Genomic DNA, 9,466 nt, shown 5'->3' on the forward strand with positions numbered 1-9,466 from the left:
CTTGGCAAAATCAGCGGGGAAAGAAGACCCTGTTGAGCTTGACTCTAGTCTGGCACTGTGAAGAGACATGAGAGGTGTAGAATAAGTGGGAGGCTTGACGCGCGTGAAATACCACTACTCTTATCGTTTTCACTTACCGGTGAGGCGGGGAGGCGAGCCCAGCGGGCTCTCGCTTCTGGTGTCAGCGCCCGGCACCCGCCCGGGCGTGACCAACTCGGGGACAGTGGCAGGTGGGGAGTTTGACTGGGCGGTACACCTGTCAAACTGTAGCATGGGTGTCTAAGGCGAGCTCAGGGAGGACAGAAACCTCCGTGGAGCAGAAGGGCAAAAGCTCGCTTGATCTTGATTTTCAGTATGAATACAGACCGTGAAAGGGGGCCTCACGATCCTTCTGACTTTTGGGTTTTAAGCAGGAGGTGTCAGAAAAGTTACCACAGGGATAACTGGCTTGTGGCGGCCAAGCGTTCATAGCGGCGTCGCTTTTGATCCTTCGATGTCGGCTCTTCCTATCATTGTGAAGCAGAATTCACCAAGCGTTGGATTGTTCACCCACTAATAGGGAGCGTGAGCTGGGTTTGAACCGTCGTGAGACAGGTTAGTTTACCCTACTGATGATGTGTTGTTGCAATAGTAATCCTGCTCAGTGCGAGAGGAACCGCGGGTTCAGACATTTGGTGTATGTGCTTGGCTGAGGGCCAATGGTGCGAAGCTACCATCTGCGGGATTATGACTGAGCATACTCTAAGTCAGAATCCTGCCTAGGCATGCAGTGATACCGTGGCGCTGTGGATCTTCGGTTGGTCTCGGATAGCCGGCCCGCCCGGTGAAGGAGAAACCATTAGTGACTGGGCTGGGGGCGGCCCGGCGGCGGTCGCCCCTCTCCAATCAGCGCACTCATGTTTGTGGAGAACCTGGTGCTAAATAACTTAAACGACCTGATTCTGGGTCAGGGTCTTGTGCGTAACAGAGCAGCTAATCGCTGCGATCTATTGAAAGTCAGCCCTCGATCCAAGCTTTTGTCGGCCACCCGGTGGACCGCTGGCGCCAGGCGTCGGGCTAACCGCTCCATCTCTCCCGCTCTGGCGTGGGTACCATCGGCACGTGGGCCCGCCACAGCAACAACTCGGGCGCGGGCGCCTTCCGGGAGAACTTCACTCTCCTGGAAGGGTGAGTCACTCACCAGCTTTGTGGCTGGAGTACCAGGGTCAGTCTTGGCAGGGTGTGTGGACAAGCAAAAGCGTGGCAAAGTGTTTCCGGGCCATGTACCAGGGGCATGTGGAAGCGTTGTCGTACCATATGCAGGGGGTATTTGCATAAAGTGCTCCTGCGCAGTGTACCAGGGGCATGGAAAAAGCTGTCGTACCATATACCGAGGGTGTGTGTGGCAAAGTGTTTCTGGGCAGTGTACCAGGGGCATGTAGAAACATTGTCGTACCATAGGCACGAGGGTGTGTGCGACAAAGTGTTTCTGCCCAGTGTACCAGGGCACGTTTGAATTTACTTTATGGAGTACCAGGGGCACGAGGATTTTGCCAGTGGTGTTCTGCTTTGTTAGTGGGAGGGGCTTAAGTGTGGGTCCCGGGGCCTGCTGGAGGTCAAGGTCCATGGTGGAGGCAGCGGTGCTATGTAACCGCAAGAGAAGAAGCTACTGGGGGACTAGAGAAGGGGAGCATGTGGGTCCCGGGGCCTGCTGGAGGTCAAGGTCCAAGCTGGATATGTGGTGGAGGGTAACTGCAAGAAAGGAAAGCTAGTGGGGGACTAGAGCAGGGGAGCATGTGGGTCCCCAAGGCCTGCTGGAGTGCAAGGTCCATGCTGGATATGTGGTGGAGGTAACTGCAAGAGAAGAAGCTAGTGGGGTACTAGAGCAGGGGAGCATGTGGGTCCCAGGGGCCTGCTGGAGGTCAAGGTCCATGCTGGATATGAGTAGCAGCAGGGCCAGTGCAGCAACAACAGCACATCTTTTTCGACCGTAAAGGGGCGGGAGGCCGACTCACCCCTCGGCCAAATGGAGACACAACAGCAGCGGGGCCAGTGGAGCAACATGCACCTTTTTTCAGCCGTAAGGGAGACAGGAAGATGTGATGGTGGTCCCGGGGCCCCCTGGAAGTGGGGAGATCAGCAATTAGCTAGCGAGGAGGGTGCGTACAGCGGGCGTGGTAAAGTGTTTCTGCACAGTGTACCAGGGGCACGTTTGAATTTACTTTATGGAGTACCAGGGGCATGAGGATTTTGCCAGTGGTGTTTTGCTTTGTTAGTGGGAGGGGCTTAAGTGTGGGTCCCGGGGCCTGCTGGAGGTCAAGGTCCATGGTGGAGGCAGTGCTATGTAACCGCAAGAGAAGAAGCTACTGGGGGACTAGAGCAGGGGAGCATGTGGTTCCCGGGGTCTGCTGAGGTCAAGGTCCATGCTGGATATGCAGTGGAGGGTAACTGCAGAAAAAGAAGCTACTGGGGGACTAGAGCAGGGGAGCAAGTGGGTCCCAGGGGCCTGCTGGAGGTCAAGGTCCATGCTGGATACAGTAGCAGCAGGGCCAGTGCACAAAATGGATCTTTTCAGCCGCAAGGGAGACAGGAGCAAGGTGTGATGTGGGTCCCAGGGGCCTGCTGGAGGTCAAGGTCCATGGTGGAGCAGCGGTGCTATGTAACCGCAAGAGAAGAAGCTACTGGGGGACTAGAGAGGGGGCATGTGGGTCCCAGGGGCCTGCTGGAGGTCAAGGTCCAAGCTGGATATGTGGTGGAGGTAACTGCAAGAAAGGAAAGCTAGTGGGGGACTAGAGCAGGGGAGCATGTGGGTCCCCAAGGCCTGCGGGAGTGCAAGGTCCATGCTGGATATGTGGTGGAGGTAACTGCAAGCAGAAGAAGCTAGTGGGGTACTAGAGCAGGGGAGCATGTGGGTCCCAGGGGCCTGCTGGAGGTCAAGGTCCATGCTGGATATGAGTAGCAGCAGGGCCAGTGCAGCAACAGCAGCACATCTTTTCGACCGTAAAGGGGACGGGAGGCCGACTCACCCCTCGGCCAAATGGAGACACAACAGCAGCGGGGCCAGTGGAGCAACATGCACCTTTTTCAGCCGTAAGGGAGACAGGAAGATGTGATGGTGGTCCCAGGGCCCCCTGGAAGTGGGGAGATCAGCAATTAGCTAGCGAGGAGGGTGCGTACAGCGGGGCGTGGTAAAGTGTTTCTGCACAGTGTACCAGGGGCACGTTTGAATTTACTTTATGGAGTACCAGGGGCATGAGGATTTTGCCAGTGGTGTTTTGCTTTGTTAGTGGGAGGGGCTTAAGTGTGGGTCCCGGGGCCTGCTGGAGGTCAAGGTCCATGGTGGAGCAGCGGTGCTATGTAACCGCAAGAGAAAAAGCTACTGGGGGACTAGAGCAGGGGCATGTGGTTCCCCGGGGTCTCTGCGGGAGGTCAAGGTCCATGCTGGATATGCAGTGGAGGTAACTGCAGAAAAAGAAGCTACTGGGGGACTAGAGCAGGGGAGCAAGTGGGTCCCAGGGCCTGCTGGAGGTCAAGGTCCATGCTGGATACAGTAGCAGCAGGGCCAGTGCACAAAAATGGATCTTTTCAGCCGCAAGGGAGACAGGAGCAAGGTGTGATGTGGGTCCCAGGGGCCTGCTGGAGGTCAAGGTCCATGGTGGAGACCGGTGCTATGTAACCACAAGAGAAGAAGCTACTGGGGACTAGAGAAGGGAGCATGTGGGTCCCAGGGGCCTGCTGGAGGGCAAGGTCCATACTGGATATGTGGCGGAGGGTAACTGCAAGAGAAAGAAGCTAGTGGGGGACTAGAGCAGGGAGCATGTGGTTCCCGGGGGTCTGCTGGAGGTCAAGGTCCATGCTGTATATGAGTAGCAGCAGGGCCACTGCAGCAACAGCACATCTTTTCGACCGTAAAGGAGACAGGAGGCCGACTCACTGCCTCGGCCAAATGGAGAGAGAATATCAGCAGGGCCAGTGCAGCAGCAGCACATCTTTTTCGACCGTAAAGGAGACAGGAGGCCGACTCACTGCCTCGGCCAAATGGAGAGAGAGTAGCAGCAGGGCCAGTGCACAAAAATGGATCTTTTCAGCCGCAAGGGAGACAGGAGCAAGGTGTGATGTGGGTCCCAGGGGCCGCTGGAGGTCAGGAGATCAGCAATTAGCTAGAGGTGGTCAGAGTAGCAGCAGGGCCAGTGCAGCAGCAGCACATCTTTTTCGACCCGTAGCGGGACGGGAGGCCGACTCACTCCCTCGGCCAAATGGAGAGAGAATATCAGCAGGGCCACCACAGCAGCAGCAGCAGCAGCAGCAGCAGCACATCTTTTCCGACCGTAAGGGAGACAGGAGAACCGACTCACCCCTCGGCCAAATGGAACACAACAACAGCGGGGCCAGTGGAGCAACATGCACCTTTTTCAGCCGTAAGGGAGACAGGAAGATGTGATGGTGGTCCCGGGGCCCCTGGAAATGGGGAGATCAGCAATTAGCTAGCGAGGAGGGTGCGTACAGCGGGCGTGGCAAAGTGTTTCTGGTCCGTGTACCAGAGGCATGTGGAAAAGCTGTCATACCATATGCAGGGGGTACTTAGCAAAGTGCTGCTGGGCAGTGTACCAGGGGCATGGATAAATGTTGTCGTACCATAGGCACGAGGGCGTGTTTCAGGGAGATATCGGGGCAGTGTACCAGGGGCATGTGGAAACGTTGTCGTACCATATGCAGGAGGGTGTGTGTGGCAAAGTGTTTCTGCCCAGTGTACCAGGGGCATGTGGAAGCGTTGTGGTACCATATGCAGGAGGAGTGTGTGTGGCAAAGTGTTTCTGCCCAGTGTACCAGGGGCATGTGGAAGCGTTGTCGTACCATATGCACGAGGGAGGCGTGTTTCAGGGAGATATCGGGGCAGTGTACCAGGGGCATGTGGAAACGTTGTCGTACCATATGCAGGAGGAGTGTGTGTGGCAAAGTGTTTCTGCCCAGTGTACCAGGGGCATGTGGAAACGTTGTCGTACCATATGCACGAGGGGAGCGTGTTTCAGGGAGATATCGGGGCAGTGTACCAGGGGCATGTAGAAAAGTTGTCGTACCATATGCAGGAGGAGTGTGTGTGGCAAAGTGTTTCTGCCCAGTGTACCAGGGGCATGTGGAAACGTTGTCGTACCATATGCAGGAGGAGTGTGTGTGGCAAAGTGTTTCTGCCCAGTGTACCAGGGGCATGTGGAAACGTTGTCGTACCATATGCAGGAGGAGTGTGTGGCAAAGTGTTTCTGCCCAGTGTACCAGGGGCACGTTTCAATTAACTTTCTAGAGTACCAGGGGCACAAGGATTTTCCCACCGTTGTTCTGCTTTGTTAGTGGGAGGGGGCTTAAGTGTGGGTCCCCGGGGCCTGCTGGAGGTCAAGGTCCATGGTGGAGACGCGGTGCTATGTAACCGCAAGAGAAGAAGCTAGTGGGGGACTAGAGCAGGGGAGCATGTGGGTCCCCGGGGCCTGCTGGAGGTCAAGGACCATGCTGGATATGTGGTGGAGCGTAACTGCAGGAGAAGGAAAGCTACTGGGGACTAGAGCAGCGAACAAGTCGGTCCCAGGGGCCTGCTGGAGGCAAGGTCCATGCTGGATGCATGCGGAGGTAACTGCAGAAAAAGAAGCTAGTGGTGGACTAGAGCAGGGGAGCATGTGGGTCCCCGGGGCCTGCGGGAGTGCAAGGTCCATGCTGGATATGCAGTGGAGGGTAACTGCAGAAAAAGAAGCTACTGGGGGACTACAGCAGGGGAGCATGTGGGTCCCCGGGGCCCGCTGGAGGTCAGGGAGATCAGCAATTAGCTAGAGGTGGTGAGAGTAGCAGCAGGGCCGGTGCAGCAGCAGCAGCAGCAGCAGCAGCACCACCACCACATCTTTTCGACCGTAAAGGAGACAGGAGGCCGACTCACTGCCTCGGCCAAATGGAGAGAATATCAGCAGGGCCAGTGCAGCAGCAGCACATCTTTTCGACCGTAAAGGAGACAGGAGGCCGACTCACTGCCTCGGCCAAATGGAGAAGAATATCAGCAGGGCCAGTGCAGCAGCAGCACATCTTTTTCGACCGTAAAGGAGACAGGAGGCCGACTCACTGCCTCGGCCAAATGGAGAAGAGAGTAGCAGCAGGGCCAGTGCAACAGCAGCACATCTTTTTCGACCGTAAAGGAGACAGGAGGCCGACTCACTGCCTCGGCCAAATGGAGAGGAGTAGCAGCAGGGCCAGTGCACAAAATGGATCTTTCCCAGCCGCAAGGGAGACAGGAGCAAGGTGTGATGTGGGTCCCGGGGGCCGCTGGAGGTCAGGGAGATCAGCAATTAGCTAGAGGTGGTGAGAGTAGCAGGAGGGCCAGTGCAGCAGCAGCAGCACATCTTTTCAACCGTGAAGGAGAGGAGGGCCGACTCACCCCTCGGCTAAATGGAGACAGGACATCAGCAGGGCCAGTGCAGCTGCAGCAGCACATCTTTTTCAGCCGTAAGGAGACAGGAGGCCGTCTCACCACCTCGGCCAGGGCCGTTTTCTCCCCTCACCGGTTGAGCAGTCTAAGGGTAAGGCCTAGCAAAGGTGCCCTCCGTCATTTATGGGAGGCGGGTGTCTGGCGGCGCAAGTCAGCAGACACCCGGGCAGCGCTCGGGGCGGCGCTGGGGCGGCCGGGAGGCGAGGCTGCCACAGCAGCCTCCTCTTCCAACCTACCTGCCTGCCAGCCTTCCCCTCCCACCCGATCGACTGGCAAGCGTGGCCTGCCATCGGAGGGCCACCGCCCGGCCCGGCACCTTCCCGGCGCCTTGGCGGGCGGTCCGTTCCTCCGGCCCGCAGGCTCGCCTCTAGCGCCCGGTCGGGGGTCTAGCCTTGACGGTCGGAAGGGGTGGTGGTTCCCGGACCCGCCCCATCCTCCCAGCCTTCCCCCTCCCCCAACCAGGCGCGATCGCTCGGTGGCGAGACCGAGGCGCCCGGTCCGTCCGGTGGTCATACCACGGCGGGCCTCGTCACAGAGGTGGTAGGCAAACCCAGAGTTTGCCCACCCATAAAGCGACAGGGGCCTGTCCGGCAACACGGTTTCTCGAACCCTCACCCGGTCCCACATCTGCGTCCGGAAAGCCTCGCCCTGGTCCACAGGGCTCAGTAGCCCAGCGGCGGCGGCTCACATAGCGCCGCCGCCTGCCTGAGGGCTACCTGGTTGATCCTGCCAGTAGCATATGCTTGTCTCAAAGATTAAGCCATGCAGGTCTAAGTACCTTGCGGCGGTACAGTGAAACTGCGAATGGCTCATTAAATCAGTTATGGTTCCTTTGATCGCTCATCCGTTACTTGGATAACTGTGGCAATTCTAGAGCTAATACATGCAAGCGGCGCTGACCCTCCGGGTATGCGTGCATTTATCGAACCCAAAACCCATGCGGGCGTCCTCTCGGGCGCCCGGCCGCTGGTGACTCTAGATAACCTCGAGCCGATCGCTGGCCCTCCGTGTGGCGGCGTCTCATTCGAATGTCTGCCCTATCAACTTTCGATGGTACTTTATGTGCCTACCATGGTGACCACGGGTAGCGGGGAATCAGGGTTCGATTCGGAGAGGGAGCCTGAAAGCGGCTACCACATCCAGGGAAGGCAGCAGGCGCGCAAATTACCCACTCCCGACTCGGGAGGTAGTGACGAAAAATAACAATACAGGACTCTTTCGAGGCCCTGTAATTGGAATAGTACACTTTAAATCCTTTAACGAGGATCCATTGGAGGAGCAAGTCTGGTGCCAGCAGCAGCGGTAATTCCAGCTCAATAGCGTATCTTAAAGTTGCTGCAGTTAAAAAGCTCGTAGTTGGATCTCGGGATCGAGCTGACGGTCCGCCCATGAGGCGGCTACCGTCTGTCCCAGCCCCTGCCTCTCGGCGCCTCGATGCTCTTAGCTGAGTGTCCCTTGAGGTCCAGGCGTTTACTGAAAAAAAATTAGAGTGTTCAAAGCAGGCCCGGTCGCCTGAATACCGCAGCTAGGAATAATGGAATAGGACTCGGTTCTATTTTGTGGGTTTCTCTCTGAACTGGGGCCATGATTAAGAGGGGACGGCCGGGGGCATTCGTATTGTGCCGCTAGAGGTGAAATTCTTGGACCGGCGCAAGGCAGACGAGCAACATTGCCAAGAATGTTTTCATTAATCAAGAGCGAAAGTCGGAGGTTCGAAGGCGATCAGATACCGTCGTAGTTCCGACCATAAGCGATGCCAACTAGCGATCCGGCGTTATTCCCATGACCCGCCGGGCGGCGTCCGAAACAAAGTCTTTGGGTTCGGGGGAGTATGGTTGCAAAGCTGAAACTTAAAGGAATTGACGGAAGGGCACCACCAGGAGTGGAGCCTGCGGCAATTGACTCAACACGGAAACCTCACCCGGCCCGGACACGGAAAGGATTGACAGATTGATAGCTCTTTCTCGATTCTGTGGGTGGTGGTGCATGGCCGTTCTTAGTTGGTGGAGCGATTTGTCTGGTTAATTCCGATATGAGCGAGACTCCGACATGCTAACTAGTTACTCGACCCGTGCGGTCGAGTCCAACTTCTTAGAGGGACAAGTGGCGTTCAGCCACACGAGATTGAAACAATAACAGGTCTGTGATGCCCTTAGATGTCCGGGGCTGCAGCGCGCCACACTGAGTGGATCAGCGTGTGTCTACCCTTCGCCGCCGAGGCGTGGGTAACCGTTGAACCCCACTCGTGATAGGGATTGGGGATTGCAATTATTTCCCATGAGCGAGGAATTCCCAGTAGCGCGGGTCATAAGCTCGCGTTGATTAAGTCCCTGCCCTTTGTACACACCCCCGTCGCTACTACCGATTGGATGGTTTAGTGAGGTCCTCGGATCGGCCCGCCCGGGCGTCGGTCCGCGACCCTGGCGGGCGCCGAGAAGGCGATCAAACTTGACTATCTAGAGGAAGTAAAAGTCGTAACAAGGTTTCCGTGGTGAACCTGCGGAAGGATCATTACTGGCTACACCGGCGGCCCGCCTGCGGCCTCACCGGTGTTCTCCCTCTTGCCGCCGGGGTCTCCGCCACCGTCACGGTGCGGGTCTCCCGGTTTGTCGGCTCGCGTCCCCACGGACTCGAGCCTTAGTCTGAGCCTGGTCACCGGCGGACGACCCGGCAGCCCGCCCGCCTCTCGCCAAAGCGAGCCCGCTGCCCGACCGGCTCCTCCGAGGGCCGGCGGAGGAGAGTCGGGACTGCGGCTCGTTGGGCGGGCGCCGGGGTCCCGTCCGGCAACCACGGTCCCGGCCGCCACGAGAACCTCAACCCGGCGCGGGCTGGCGGTTTCGCCCTGACCGCTGCCAGCGCGCCTCCGGGTGCCAACTCTCCTCCCTCCTGCGGAGGGAGCACGAGGGGTTCAATGTCTCCTCTCCCCTGCCCGGCGGAGGAAGGGCGCCCGGGGTTTTTCCTTCCTTTAAACCCCTTATCCGTCTCTGAATGTGGCAACCCGGGTAAAACAAAAAAAAAACAATC

General features: G+C 57.7%; 1 pseudogene; it reads right to left on the bottom strand.

Moving 5' to 3' along the window:
• Positions 1–6: 6 nt before the first annotated feature.
• On the bottom strand, positions 7–738 carry LOC120437049 (annotated as a pseudogene).
• Between the last annotated feature and the right edge of the window lie 8,728 nt (positions 739–9,466).

This window comes from Oreochromis aureus, unplaced genomic scaffold, assembly GCF_013358895.1.
Source record: "Oreochromis aureus strain Israel breed Guangdong unplaced genomic scaffold, ZZ_aureus HiC_scaffold_380, whole genome shotgun sequence".
NCBI lineage: Eukaryota > Metazoa > Chordata > Actinopteri > Cichliformes > Cichlidae > Oreochromis > Oreochromis aureus.